Genomic DNA, 16739 nt, shown 5'->3' on the forward strand with positions numbered 1-16739 from the left:
TCTGAAAAATGTTGTTCAAGCAAAATGACTTGGTAAGAGTTGAATTTTTCGGCTACTTTCCGGCGCGCCTCTTTGGATCACCACTCGCCGGTCTCCGCGGCTCTGTCCCCCGTGCCAAGGCGAGGGCTAACGGTGAGAAATTGGGTCAGCGATCGGATGTGACAGTTCTAGATGAAGGGACTTAAAGAATGTAGGGGTAGGGGTGAGTGTGTGTGTATGTGTGTGTGGGGGGGTGGTAACTGGTAAGGGAAGATGGGTGATTATACATGTATTGAAAGCTATGATTATTTCAAACGATTTTGATTTGATACCATTAGCAAAATTAGAATGGAATGAAATACATTATATCCCACAACTCTGATCCTAGTCTCTAGAAAAAGGTGTGTCAAGTTCAGTGGTTGCTTGATTGTTCTCGTACGTGATTTTCAAAATTGCAGTTGTTAAGTTTTCACGGGCGTATTAATAATTCTGATCACCATTCCACTAAAATATGAGAGGAGAAATGCCAAAATACGATGAAAAAACCTCAAAACACTCACTCACTTTCTGTCAGGGATATTATAACCGGATATTACACAAACTTTTATCGTATTTTTAAAATGTTATCCCTGTTGCATGAGAGATTTAATTTCGACTGAATAATAAATATTAACTTATTGAAGGAAAAAAATCTAAACAGAAGTGTTTTCATTCATCACTGTTATCAATCAAGTTAAAAGATGTTTTCCTTTCTTTCTTGTAGCTTCTCTGTTACTAAAAGCTGAGAATAATATTTGAAAATATATATCGAGATATTTTTTTTTCGGATTTGACATTGAAACAAATCAAACGGTAAATCTTGACGCATATCAACAACTTTCCCTCATCAAATTCATATATTTTTCAATTAAAGGTCTATATCATCTACTCATGTTCATGGTGTGTAATTGTGTATCAGCCTGCTTCATCTGTCACTGTTTTTCTCTATTAATCGCTCTCATTTTTATTCTCCTGTTAATCTCTTCTCTTTCTCCACCCCACCTCTCGACCAATTATCCCTTTCCTTTTATTTGTATGTATTTCATTTTGTCTTTTCTAGTCAATCTATCATATTTTCTACTTATCTATCTATCAGCGCTCATCCACTTCTGGCTTCCTTGTTATTCCAAAAGTTTCAAAAACCTGGGGGGAAAGATCATTTTCTTTTGCATGCCCCACTTTGTGGAATAGCCTTCCTGAAGATATAAGAAAATGTACCTCTGTCGAAACTTTCAAAAATCTTCTAAATTTTTTTTTTTTTACTTAACTCTTAGCTCTTTATGCGCCTTGAGCACTCTACAGAGTGGATTTGGCGCTTTATATAAGTCACATTATCATTATTATTATTATTATTATCTATCTCTCTCTCTCTATATATCTATCTATCTATCTATCTATCTATCTATCTATCTATCTATCTATCTATCTATCTATCTATCTATCTATCTGTCTATCTATCTATCTATCTATCTATCTATCTATCTATCTATCTATCTATCTATCTATCTATCTATCTATCTATCTATCTATCTATCTATCTATCTATCTATCTCTGTATCTAATATCTATCTCTATCCATATCTATCCATCTATCTCTATCCATCTATCTATCTATCTATCTATCTATCTATCTATCTATCTATCTATCTATCTATCTATCTATCTATCTATCTATCTATCTATCTATCTATCTATCTCTGTATCTATCTATCTATCTATCTATCTACCTATCTATCTATCTACCTACCCACCTACCTAGTGTATGTATCCATTTATCAATCTAAATATCTCAACAAATTTACTTAAGTTTACTCACCCCTCACCCACATACTCACCTCTTCCCCTCAAAACCCCACACCCACACCCGCAGACCATCCCTTTCTCCCTGTGTGTGCATAGATGAGACCTACCAGAGAAGGAAACTTACAAAGATTGTTTTACCAAAACAAGACGCTTTTAAAAGGGGTAAAAATAAAAGTCAAGAGAAGTACGAGGAAAAGACAGAGAACCAATAAAATCGTAATCACCCTATTCCCATGCCACGACACGAAATGTTTGAACACGGCAATTGAATACACCGAGGTATTTCTTGTTGTCTTCGTTCCTCCACACATTCTTTTTTTCCCCTTTCTGCATTTTTTACGTCATTGGAAAGGGACACCTGTACAAGCAGCCCGACTGGAGTCAGGCGAGGCCCTTTGGAAGGCACCGCCGCCCCCCTGGACCCCCCTCCTATTGATCCCCTCGCCCAAACATTGGGCTGTAATTACTGTTTGCACGCGGCCATTGTGCGCGTGTGTACCGTGTAATTAGTGCCGAGCTTCCACGCACTTTGTGTGAGGGAAGAAGAAGACCAATTAAAACCCACACGCCCCTTTTTCCGTTCTCTCTTCAAATAACTTTCACCCATCTATAGATACAATTCGCTCTCCCTTCCCCTCTCACGCCCTCCCTCTCTTTCCTTCCCATTCTTGCCCTCTCCCCTCTCTATATACCATATTCCTCTCTTCTCTCTCCCTCGTCTCTCTCCTCTCTTTCTCTCCCCTCTTTCTCTCACTCTGTGACTGTCCATCTTTCTCCCTGTTACTCTCTCTCCCAAAGACGTTATTATCCAGTTCCTTATTTTTTAGCCTCTCTCCACTCTCCTCTATTTCTCTATCCCTTACCCATAACTTCTTCAATTTTCTTTTCATTACCTTTGCCATTATTTTGTCTTTTTATGAAGTTGACGGTACTTATACATCTACCTATAGTTCCCCCAAGTGAAACATTCGTAAATTAGGATATGAAGTTCCCCTTCCCACAATAAAGCAATAAAGCAAACAAATGCAAAACTTCCAGCAAAAAAAAAATAGATGATATCAATATTATTATAAAATCAGTTCATATCTTCAGTAGCAAGCAAATAAAAATACATGTTTGTGATATCGCCGAAAATATTATCACATCGATGAATACGTAGCCACAGGTATATCAACATTATATTATTTGAATTTGATTTTGATAGTAATAAGAAAACTATCTTATCCCACTCCCTTAAGAGTGACTCATCCTCATAATACAAGACGCACGCCCTCAAATATTCCCTTTATAGTTCACTTTCCCCACAATTAATATTAATGTGTTAAAGATTGCCGAGCTTGTGACAGGAATGTGTAAAAATGGCGATAGGACTTTAAGAGTTTAATTGGTGGACTGTCTAAACCATAACTGTGAAGATCTGATGATGTCATTGTGCTCGTTAAGTGAGTGTCAAGTGTGTTTTGGCGGCTTTGTGTAAGTATCTTTGACTTTCGAATAGCGCCTAGGCTGCCTACCAGACCCACTTAAAAAAAAAACCGTTCATAATGCCCACATCGTGATCGTTCATTTGACTTTGGATGAGGGGGAGGGCGTGGCCCCGCGGCGCCAATGAGGTGGAGCCCCCCTTTTCAGTAAATGTGTACAAAAACAAGAATCGCAATGATATTGTGATTTTTTGCGTGGTCAGCCCCCCTCCCACTTTCTTCTAATCACCCCGCCCCCTATTTACTTCCAAAGCCGTTCTCATATGATTCTGCGGCCCACTTGAATACTAAAATCCTTCCGTCAAAAGATGCCAAGTTTCATGATGATCATGATGATATTTTTGTTTTTATCCTAATACTAGTACTTGTTATATTTCATTTCAGAAGGCATACTTATGATCGGAGCTGAGTGCTCAGTGATTCCCTGAACCCTTTCCACCCGAGCGCGACCGATCCGCAGTGCTAGACTACGGAACAGCTGGCTATCCCCTTCATGCCCCTTTCAAAAGAAATTAGTATCCTCAATTTACCCTTCTCGTGCTCCGTAATCTGCCATTGTTCCTCATAATGAGACCCATGATTACCCTACCCCTTTCTACGTGTTCTATAAGAGGGGGCTATTCTGTACCCCTTTCTTGGCTTCTTGCCGATTGTTGTTGTTTGTTGTTTGTTGCTCTTTAAGAACCGAACGTGGTCAAGTGCGTCTGTATCGTCTTAAACCCTTTTTCTTCTAAACATGTTTTTGTTGCCATTTTGAGCAGAATTAACGGTACATCATCTGTATTCATGGTATTGTCGAGAGAAGCACTGCTCGTTGGATTTTGATAGCAACATGATTAAGATGTTCACTAAAAAAAAAAAGCAATCTTCTTGACGTGGCGGGGGATTGTATTTAGCACCCCTTCGCCTGGATAAATCTTATTTTATGATTATGCTGTCTGACTGTCTGATAAACACTCTTTTGCTGTGAAATGCCGTGCTAATGTCCAAGTATCTTAAAACCTGCATTAAGTCTTGGTTAATAAAATAATGTAAAAATTATTCAAGTTCAAAGTTCGATTTCATCATTGTGAGGAAAAGTAAAATACAAATAGTATATCATAAAACATAAATTGTATAATAGTTGCGATTTAAACGAAACAAAACAAATATGAGAAAGTATGATATCAAAGAATATGCAAAACAGAAATGAGCATATTTTTGCAATTTTGTATATATATTATTCAACTTGGACCTATATAGTTAACATTGAATAAGCACATGATGATGAACGTACTTAGTTGAATCCCGCACTGATCTAGATCAGTGGCTGATTCTGAAGAGGAGGTGAGTTGTTGAAGATATTTGAGTTCTCGATCAGAACATATATGTGTACAAAGAGAAGATATGTTTAAACAATACATAGGTTAAATAGCAAATTTCATCCGCGGCATCATTATTTTGATATAGGTGGGGTGAGACCTGTGCTTTCTGTCGTAGAAAATATAGACCTCTACACTAGCAATTAATAAGAAAACTTTGGGTTGATCCTGAGGTCCTAAACATTTGCTATTGTGTCGGGGAGTGTGTGTGGTAGTGAGGTACATATTTTAAGATCAAATTGCCAAACCTATTCCCCCGATTTATTATATAATTAGTTTATAAACCGTTAAAACAGAACCCCTCATGATATTTCCTTGAACACCAATTTTCTATCTTTCACACAAATACGTGCCTTTATCATGTTCATAATTCTGTCTGCCCCACCCCTTCCATCATGCCCATCCAAACGTCTTGATTAAACCAGAGAGAGCTTTTTGTTTATTCATTTCATTGTCAGCCACTCAAAAAGCTTATACGGGTGCCATAAGCAATAAAAGGGTGTGAATCCGATTCATATTGCGCCGGGTCCGCCCGCCTAGCTCACCGGCACGAGCTCCGATCTCGAAGCTAGACGCAAGAAAATAATCAATATAAGCCCACAAAAAAGTTGTCATAATTATTGCCTATTTGTTATCGTTTGGGGATTTTTGTGTGTGGCGTAATTGGTCTTAAATTGCTCTGTTTTTTTCGAGTACTTTCAATGTCCATAATTGGGGAAGTACTGGAGATTCCAGAATTTCCCACGCTTTTTGTTTCTCTGCAAGGGTTTTTTGTAATCATTCTTGCTATAAAGGTGCAATTTAGCTCCCAAGTTTTAAGATACATTAAGGGCTGTATCTAGCAAATTAATATTGTCGAAATATCGTCTGTATTCCTTCCACCCACGTGTATAATAAAAATTGTATTAGTCTTATCAATTTCTTATTAAATATATTTCTTTCTTTTTTACAAAAAGTAAGATAAACGAAACGAAACAAACAAACAAACAAATAAAAAAGCGCTCTTTAAAAATAAGAAGAAAAAAAGAAAGTAAATCCGTTAGGTAAGGTTTTCAATAACATGTAAGTTTTAGTGATACCCAGATATATTTTTCACATTTCTATGGTCTATTTTCATAAACGTATATCATATTGTTCTCTTTTTTATTTACATTCACAGATTAGGTTCGTTAACGTAATTATGAACCCTTGGTTAAAGCGAATAGCGATTTACTTACTTAACCAAGAGTTGGTAAGTTCATATTCTAACCAACCCGGAAGGTTGGCTAAAACATTTCTGAGAGTGTACTTTGCTTTTATAATATTAATTTTCTTGTATTTATTTTTGAGCATCATTCTGGGCATGTTGATATGAATGTAAGTTACAAGATTAACATTTTGTTCTCTATCATATTTCGTCCATCGCTTTCGTATTTTTAATTCTCTTTTTTTTTCGATTCTCCTCATTTTCTTTTTTGAACTTTGTATCGTTCTTTCTTATTTAATTTCTTTCGTCCTTTCTCACTTCTTTCTTTCTTTCTTTCTTTCTTTCTTTCTTTCTTTCTTTCTTTCTTTCTTTCTTTCTTTCTTTCTTTCTTTCTTTCTTTCTTTCTTTCTTTCTTTCTGTCTATCTTTCTTTCTTTTTTTTTTAATTTTTTTTTTCTTTCCTTCCTTCCTTCCTTCCTTTCTTTATCCTTCCTTCTTTCCTTCCTTTCTTTATCCTACTTTCCACTTCTCCTTTTTTTCTTTTTTACTTACATTTATCAGCCCATTGCCATGATTATATCCTCTCCCGTTAATTGAAGACAACCACCCCCTCATCATCACGTTCATTCACTTTCTAAACATCGATAATCATGATTATGTCGTCTGAGAACAGTATAACACCTATTTGCAAGTCTGCCCGTCAATATATCTAAGATAATAGAGAGATTTACAGTTAGATCGAGGTCTCATCAATCACAACTTCAATGGGGAGTGTTCGCAACTACTCAACCGACGCCTTCTGGAACACGAAAAATCTGTATTCAAAACCCCTTCATGACAAAACCGTCTATGTCGAAAATCGGTGAATCAAATTAGCAGTGTCGTCCTGGTTTATGCACAAACAACATCTATTGCAATTTTTTCGTCCGCTCCGGTCGTGCCGGTCCATCCACTTTCGACAAAAACCTCTCAGTTGTCCATTGTGATTTGGCCTTCAATAGATTTACAACGTTGCAGAATCCATCCCCGTTGCTATTGTGAAAACTAATATTAAGAATAAAGACACCACTCTTTGGGAGTAGTCGGAACGCCATTGGTAAAATTTAGCATGATTTTAGGAACTATGTTCGCCATGACCATGATGACAGGCCAAATCAGATTACCGATCTCACCAATACATAGATGGATAACAGTCTGAAAATTGAAGTGCTAAACTAGCACTAGACAGCAGCCGATGTCCAAACTTTTAAAAAGAGCTACAAGTATAAGCTCCTAGAAAGAACTCAAATTAACATCTCAAGTGTCAGTGTCAAGTGCAGACAATGCAGTTTTGGATTCTAAGAGCTCGAGCGCTGTTCTTAGCAATTCCATTTCCATTATGAATGCTAACTGTGTTTTTATCAGAGTCTGATCGCATTAGATTGTCTATATTATCATAGTATTCCAGGGTAGATGGCTGTACGCAGAAATTTCTCGCTGGAGGGGCGGCAGCATGCATACACTTTTTTTGAAAAAAAATCGAAAAAGAGGGAGCGAAGCGACCGAGCTTGTCATTGGGGCGCTTTTGCATTCTGTAAAATGAAATTTAAGTATTCCGTGCATACTTTTGTTGCATTTGTTGAACATTTTCATTAAAAATATGTAAGTTTTCAAAATTTCCCCGCTTCGTATGGCCATGCCTGGGTAGCTAAAAGGACATTTCATGTTCAATTCGCTTTTTAACCTTATTCTCAAGAAAAAATACAACAATCAAACAAAAAGCAAACACATGATTATGTAGCCTATTACATTTCGTTGTTTAGTTCGTATTTAGTTGACGTTCTATAATTTCGACATTTTAATCCACCATCTTCACGATCAAAATAAAAAAAAATAATACAAATTTGCTTAAAGATTGGCAAATCTCAGTGAAATTACGAAGGGGGTGCTTGGAAGTCTTAAAATCTTAAGAGCATGTAATTGCTAAATAGTAAGTGGGCTTATTGATAGCTCGTGCGATAATTTGGTCACAATATTATGTTGCACAAAATCGCGACAGTTGTAGGCAGACCGACCACCAGTTGTGAAAGGGGCTTTACCAACACGCTTCATGTATTGGTTCAATTCCCTTCTTCACGTCGTTGGGCCGTCCTTTGATAACGACTCTTCAATTAAAAGTCAAAAGTTAAAGAGTTATCCCATTGTTTGCGGCAATGCTCGGAATCGTGTTTCTGTAAACACGGCACACCTGAGCTACCGAATTCGTGAAAGGGACTTTCTCTCGCAGGTGCAAAGCAAATGAAAAAACGGGCGACAAACAAAAGAGAAAATGAGTGCCCAGAACAATGGGTGTGGGGTTTTCCGATTTATATCCTTTTTGTTTAGGGGGATGTTTCGTCCGTGTTGGTGGTGGCCTGGTGGGATGGCTTATTGGTCTGTTGGTTTGGGAAGAAAGGGGTAAGAGATGGGGAGAGAAAAAGATAGAGAGAGAGAGAATACTGGATGGAGCAGGGGTTGACTCGGCGCTGTTAATAAATTCAAACAGAAAGGGAACAGAGAGAGGGGGGGGGGTATAGAGAGAGGTTTTAAAGACATGTAGTTTAATTGATATATAGATAGATAGATAGATAGATAGATAGATAGATAGATAGATAGATAGATAGATAGATAGATAGATAGACAGACAGACAGATATATAGATATATAGATAGATAGATAGATAGATAGATAGATAGATAGATAGATAGATAGATATATAGACAGACAGACAGACAGAGAGATAGATAGATAGGTAGATAGATAGATACTTAGATAGATAGATAGATAAACAGACAGATAGATAGATAGACAGACATATAGATATATATATAGATAGATAGACAGACAGACAGAAAGACAGACAGATAGATAGATAGATAATAGATAGATAGATAGATAGATAGATAGATAGATAGATAGATAGATAGATAGATAGATAGATAGATAGATAGATAGATAGGTAGATAGATAAATAGATGGATGGATAGATAGATAAAAGATAGATGGATATTTAGGTAGATAGATAGATAGATAAATAGATAAATATATAGATAGATAGATAGTTAGTTAGATAGATAGATAGGTAAATAGTTAGAGAGAGAGAGAGAGAGAGAGAGAGGTAGGTAAATGAGATAGGGGGAGTTTTAAACCAATACAAAACTGGAAGTGCAATGAAAGACAAAGTTGAAAGAGAGGAAGAGAGAGAGAGAGGGGGGGGGGGAAGTGGGAGGGGGATATTTGAAGAGAAAATTTGTTTTCCCCCTCCATGCGTTGATTTAGGAGAGCTTAAAACTGCGAGACGTCTGTTTGCCCAACTCAAATTTACTGTCCGGTCAAAACTTCCGTTATTTTTTAATTCTAATTAATGGACAGGGAATCAAAGTAATGTAATCCATTGGACGAGTCGTTCTACACAACAAGTGTTATAAAAGACAACTACCTAGATTATACTGCATATTTATTGATTTTTTTTTTCACCGACCAGATTTTCTTGGAGATATTTTATTTCTAAAGTGGAGAATAAAATCACTAATTTATATATACAATATGTCCTTACAGCTTGTCAGAATGATGACAAATTATACACGAATTTATCATTACAGCTGCAAAATATAGATATTTTTATTTATACATCCATGGCATTATTGTTGTTCTCTTTCGAAAGATCATAAACACGTTTAAACGAACAGGTCTTGGTTGAAGTAAAGTGAATTGAATTTTCTGTAAAATGTCATTCGAAAGTATAACCCACACAAAGTAGTCTTTAGTAATATCATGAATATTTTAGATTTTATGAGAGTTCAACACATTTACCACATGAAAAAAAAAAATATATATGAAGTTGAATAGGATACACATATTTATAAACATATACACACAATGAACAAACGATAAAAATCGCGCATCGCGCTCGCATCATATAGTGAAATACTTATGGTCTCGGTAAATTTCTAAAAATAAGTCTTAAAATGCACCTCTTCAGGTCTGAATTTCAAGAAATTTCAGATCGCGCTTCGCGCTCGCAATATTTGATTAGTACGTATCATGTTCATGATTACAATGACTACAAGATATGCTTCATGTGTTTAGGTGTAGTTCTAACAAAATCGCTTGGCGCTCGCATTTGTTGATTTTGGAGGGATATCCATGTTCTTTATGGACTCCTAGAAAATAGTCATTAAAATATTCCTGTTTTGGGGTCAATGTATACAGAAATTTTGGCCCGCGCTTGGCGCTTGCATTGTTTGTTTAATAAGATAGGTACGTATCATAATCACAAAAAATACTTATAATATCCCTTTTTAGGTCTGAATATCAAAATTTTTCAGCTCGTGCTTCGCGCTCGCATTATTTGATCAGTGAGATACATCATTGTAATGGCACAGTCCTTAAATGTTTCTATGGAAATTGAGCGCGCTTCAAGCGCCCACTAAGTTACTCAATTTTGTTTGCTGGTGCCCCCCAATGCCGGTACCCACGGTATACGCCACTGTCTTTAAGCGAATGGCAATATGTCTGTCGGTAAGTCTTTCCGCTTGAGTAAGCACCACTTTTAAAAACTTAGAAATAGTTATATAAGTAGACGTTAATCCCTGAAGAGCACATGTACTTTAGGTCAGGGGCGGCGATCCCGGGGGGGGGGGGGCACAGTGCTCCCCACTTTTTAAAGCACTGAAAGAGTGCCCTTTTTACGCAAGAAGAATGCACCCTCACGGACGTGTACAGTGCCACTTTCATCGGAAGAGGACCCGACTTGGGTGTTTCCAAGTGCCCTTTCTCATATAAGTACCAATTGTTTTCTAAAAAAATGCCCCCTCATGGACGTGTTCTGTGCCCCTTTCACATGAGATGGACCCGTTTTACGTCTGAGCAAGTGCTTCTTTGCCTTCTTGTAAGTTTCTTTTCTCGAATCAGTGCCCCTTTTTACGCATGAAAAGTGCCCCTCACGTACATGTCCTGTGCCCCTCTCACCTCAGAAGGATCCTTTTTATGCCGTTAGCAAGTGCCATTTTGCCTTCTTATTGGTGCCCTTTCTCGTTTCAGTGCCCCTTTTTACCTAATAAAAGTGCCCCCACGAATGTGGTCTGTGTCCCTTTCACCTGAGAAGGACCTGTTTTATGTGTTAACGGTTGCCCCTTTGCCTTCTCATATATGTGCCTGTTTTCATATCAGTTAAGTTGTCCTCAGAAAAAAAACACCCTTTTCGTGCCCGATGAGCTCCCGGTTTCTTTATTTAGCGCTGTTCTGCTTCCTTCTGCAAGTGTATAATAAATGAAGAAAAAAAACGCATGTTCAGATTCATGAGTCATGTGAGTAGGGTAATGAGGTAATTTTCTCTTTGTTTTAACATCATGGCTGTACGCAGCGGGGGGGGGGGGGGCAGTTGCCCCCCTCCCGAAATTTTGAAAACTCACACTTTTTACTGCAGATTTTTTCAAAATTCACACAAAATATGCAAAAAAATCCAACAATTTCATGTTAAAAAAATGCAAAAGTGCCTCAATGATCAGCTCGGTCACTTCGCTCCCTCGCTTTTGATTTTTCCAAAAGGTTTACGCGTGCTGCCACCCCAGCGAAAAAAAATTCTGCATACGGCCATGTTTAAGATAGTGCCCTTTTCGAAAGAAAAGGTGCCCTTTTTCTCTGTGCCCCCACTTTTAACTTCGCTCCGCCGCCCATGCTTTAGGTAAGAATATCGATTTGAAGATATCTTTACCTTTTTAATTTGTTCACTTACCTAAAACTCTTTTTCTTTGTAATCATATTACATTTGTTGAGGAATCCATGTTACCATGTTAAATATAAAGTATTTGCAATTATCAGTATGTTTTGTCCAACTTCTAACATGGTACTCGGGCATTTTATAGATTTTTATATTTGTTTTTTTTTCGAAGAAAATGACATTCAGGATTTTGATTGATAAAAAAACCCTTTTATTTCTTGTAACATTCTGAGCATGTTAAGAGGACTATCGACGTTTTACAAACGCATAGCGATTGGTGAGTCAATCAATCTACTTGCAGAAAGAAAACAAGACTTCTAGGTAAATGTAAGTAACCAACAATAGCTCTTGACGGCAACAATGTGTGCAAAACATAATGAAAAAAGGTAAAGGTCGTACGTAACAGCGGGATAAAAGGAAAATTAAAAGATGAAGGGAAAATGGAGGCGGGCTGTGACTTTGCTATCTAATCTGCAAACTTTGGAAGAGAAAAGCTTCGAATTAGGATGCATCACCACAACGTCTTATTGGCATAAGTAAATTATCGATGAGGTTTGAAACACTAGTGTTTTTCATGTTTGATTGTTAGCGTTCATGGACGCGATGGAAATTGGTTAACTCTAATTTTATAGGGAAAATAGCGAATAACGAGGTGCAACCGAGGGGGGTGTATATTTTAGGTTGGAAAGGAGGGGAGGTGTTCATTGGGGCTCAGGCTAATATTATGCTGAAAATTAATTGGGGAGGGGTATACTCTGAAAATAAAGAGGGGAAATTCTTAAAGAAAGAAATCGGAAATCGAGAAGGCGAGCGAGCTATGCGATTTTGATACCATGCATTCAATTTTTCGAACCTGAATAATTTTTGAGAGGGTTTACGATTCAGAGTCCGAGCGCCAATAATCATGAACGCGATAATCATCGCATTGATTTATACATCTTTAAAGAATTTCATCAACTGCGTTAAATCAATGCAAACCTAGACAAACACCTCACTCCCCAAACACCCACATTAATACCCATATCTCTGCCTCATCCACGCCACATCCTCTTTCACACACCCGTATCAATCCCCACACACCTACCCACCCGCCCGCATACACAACCACACCCACACAGCCTACATACTCACTACACACACACACCCCCACTCCCATCCACGCCCACATGCACTCTGACACACACCCACATCCTCTTCCAGGCATCAACACACGCTTACCCAGCACACACACCAACTTGCACCCACACTCTCATAGACACCCATACCCGTTCCACACACAAACACACACACCCACATGGAATACCAGGCGCCATCTCGATAACTGGACCTGATGTACGCCATCATGACCACTGACAGAAATGCAAAAAGCACAGAAAATACCACCCACTTTCCTCTTCCCTCTCCCCCACTCACATCCCCATCGCCACCTCCATTGTTGGGGTGTTTTTTCAATAAAGCTGACCCCCTTTTAGGATTCCATTGAAGATAAAGGGGTTTATTCTTTCGTCTTGTGAGGTAAACCTCAGCAAGGCCGGTTGCGCATTGATACTTGGTAAAAGACGATGGGGGAACACGATCTTACCCCCATTCTTCCTTTTAATTGGTGTTTTCACGATAAGCTATGCTAGTTAGCGACACAATAGGATCACTTTAGTTGTGATTGCCCCCCTTCGTCCTTTCAAATTCATTCACGTCCAGATTCGCTTCGTCACCTCCTTTCTTCCCCAGCCCTTTTTAGTCGATTTCCACGCCAAAGAAAAGGTGTTAAAATCCCAATCACAGCACCACAAACAAGATCGCATGTTACAAAATATCCGGCTATAAAGCCCACTGTCAATGAAATCGAGCCCAAATTGCCCAATAAAAGTGCCCCGGATACGTTTTCTCCACTGTACACTGCGCCCTGTGGTTTCGCTGCTTCCCCCTCCCAGAAATTAAATTGAGGTGAATGGCTAAATATCATAGCTTAGAATCAGTGAAGGTCATCTGAGGCTTTTACCTGTATCGATTTTCTTATTACCATTTAAACGTTTGCAGGTGTAAAGAAAGGTGTAAACAAGTCCTTTCAAGGCGGGGCCCCATTCATTGGGTTCTTTGTAATACCTCTCACCTTCAAAAAAAAAAAATGTTGCTTCAAGAAATCCGAAGAATTATCAAAAAAAGAATAGACGGAAATGTGCCTATAGTCATGACACAGGTAATGGGGTCCAGTATGGGAGGCCCCTCGTAAAAATCATCATCCTCTAAATGCCCCTATTTCAATTACCCATATAATTATAGCCTCATTAAAGTGTCAATTTACTCCGATAGGATTTGTGGCAGGCGTATCTTTGAATCGCAAAACGTACATCCAAACGAACAAAATACCTCAAGAAAATTATGTAGGTGGTACTGTTTGTATTAATTCATTGATATCAGTAAAATAAATTTTTGACATTATATGCTCCTTTCTATTTCATTTGGTAGGTAGTCTTTAAAAGGTTCCGTTCGAGAAGAGTTACATTCTAAAAACGTAAATAAATGGCGTTGATAGTGCTCTTAACATTGCCGCTTTACTACGCGATTTATTAAAAAAAATGTTCACCAACTCATCAAAGTTTGTGAGAGCGTGGTAATAAGTTTGGAACTATTAATTTTCTTTGAGATGTATAAGATGCATTTTGAAACAAATCCGATTGTAATTTAAATTGTAAGAACAGAGAGGGGGGGGGGTGGAAATCTCAGGACCATGCATTTTGTGAATTTTTTATTCTTTTGAGTGTGATGTGCGAAACGACCCTCAGGTTATCGTAAAGATTCTGAAATTCGCAAAAAAGTTTCACGACAAAGGAAAAAATAGGAGACAAAAGGAAAAAAAGAAAAGGAGAAAGAGTGAATTATGATGCATTTTATTTGGATATTATGTCAAAATCTATCTCAAATTAGATTTTTTTTAATAAAAAATTTCAACATTTTTGATCGCTCATTTTACTCGCTCGCAGCTTTGCAGAAAATTTTGGGCCCCTCATTTTTTTCATCAATACGTTACTTGGAGGTATCGTATACAGCCAGCAGTGTCTGACAGATCTCTAAACTAAAGCCACTGTATCACTGTGAATAAAGTCTTGGGGAGAGAGAATGTATTTGGGCACAGTCAACATACCCTTTACAGAAAGCGTGTGAAATAGTCGGAAATTACGTTAAAAGGAATTAAAACCATGCGTCAAAAGAAGTCTATGTACAGTAGATGGACACTATATAAATGGAAGAGTGAGACAAAAACGTTTGAATTAGTCATCATCACGGTAAATAACGTTCAGGTGGTACCAGATATGGATTTAAGGTCGCTTGTAAAACAAACTACAAGAAAGCTCTTTTTAAATACCTTTACCTGCCTTCTGATGCGAAAGGGCTGATCTCGTCCCGAGCCAAGCTCCTCCCGGAGTAATACCAGGGGCCAATCCCTTTGGAGTGAACTGTACATCCTTATAGAGTGAATGGTGTTTAGACATTTTCACTCAAAAAAGAGGTAGAAGCAATCCTCAAAATATGCAAACCTGGTTCCTTGTCGGGAGGGGGGGGGGGGTGGTGATTAAGGACCTGATAAGCTCTTTTGCCGGAAAAGTGTGTAGCGCGAGGCCGCCATCAATTACAAGCTTAACCGCTCACGATGGCGGTCTCTTGCGTTCATTTGTTGATGTTCCGTTTTATTATTATTATGAAAATGTGAAGTGTATGCCCACACCATTTTTTTTCTAATTATGTATTATCTTTATATTGTATACATTATGGATTATTTTGTATATCGCAAACAATGTGAATATTTTTGATAATGTATTGTGAACGCAAAAATAAAAATAAAACAAAAAAATATATAGTTTTTTATGTCAGAGACTTTCTCCCATCCTGAACAATTTTGAGTTTACTTTTATTTAGCTTTAAGCTTGAAAGACAAGAAAATATATCTTATTTAATACATCCATGTAAACTGAAATGTATATCAAGGGGTCAGCTATATCGTGTATGAGAAGGGTTAAACTATTTAGAAGTAAGATCACTTGTCTTTAATTCACTCTACCAGATAACAATTCCACTGATAAAACCAGCAATCATGTATGCGAATAATCTGACTGATATCTCTTCTAAAAAATGATATTTTTTAAAGTAAAATTAAAAATAAAGAAAAGAAAAATGTGGTTTAATAATTATATCAATTTAACGGTATTATTATGATAACTATTTTATGCACTCTAAAAAACTTTGGGCAACATACTGTCCACACAACAATTGGTTAAAACTTTATCCAATTCTGAGTAGTTTTAAACCAATAATGTGTGCTTTGGGTGAAAACTACCCAGAGTTTGATAACTTTTTAAACCAATTGTTGTATGGACAGTACGTTGCCCAACATTTTACGAGTGTGGCCTTTTCTTTCCTTTGCCATTTAGCTATTAAATTCTATAATTTACTTTTCATTGGCATTGCAAAGTTTTAACATAGATTGGTTGGGAGAAAAGATGAGGAAATCAGCGTAAGGTTTTTTCTTTATACATCACACAGTCATGGGCCTACCCAATCCCTCACACTCTTACCTTACATTCATCATCAAAACCATTTTATTTATAAACATCTGAATTCTCCTTCGAGCTTTGTTTTAATGTACTTTATTATAACCTAACTTACTTTAAATCTTCAAAGGTTCACCACAATAGGTTATATTGAAACGAATATGTTGATTTTGTCAAGACTGAATTCTCGTCGATATTGCTATAAATCTTAATTTGTCACGAATTATATTTTCAAAGTTTTGACCATGATTGTTCTGGAACTAAATTTTAAACGATCATGGCCATGCTGTCTTTTCCTTGTATACATAAAAAGTCCAGAATTTCCTACGTCTCCAGATTGTGAAAAATCTATTTTGTTTTCATTTTAATGGGCTTGTGCTCAGTTGTAAAAATCACGTAATAAGGCGTGTCAGTCCCGCATTGTATAGCTTTTAGTTTTGTGTTGTCTTTTATGGGGGGAGGGAATGCCAAAAATGTTTGAAAATGATTTTAATCTTGAAAGGGCAGAAAAGGAGTATGTATTGGATTTTCTGTTGAATTATGGTCTTAAAAGAAACAAGTAATAGACCCGCACTTTCCTTGTAGACTCTAAATTTCAAGG

This window comes from Lytechinus pictus, chromosome 4 (assembly GCF_037042905.1).
Source record: "Lytechinus pictus isolate F3 Inbred chromosome 4, Lp3.0, whole genome shotgun sequence".
NCBI classification, from domain to species: domain Eukaryota; kingdom Metazoa; phylum Echinodermata; class Echinoidea; order Temnopleuroida; family Toxopneustidae; genus Lytechinus; species Lytechinus pictus.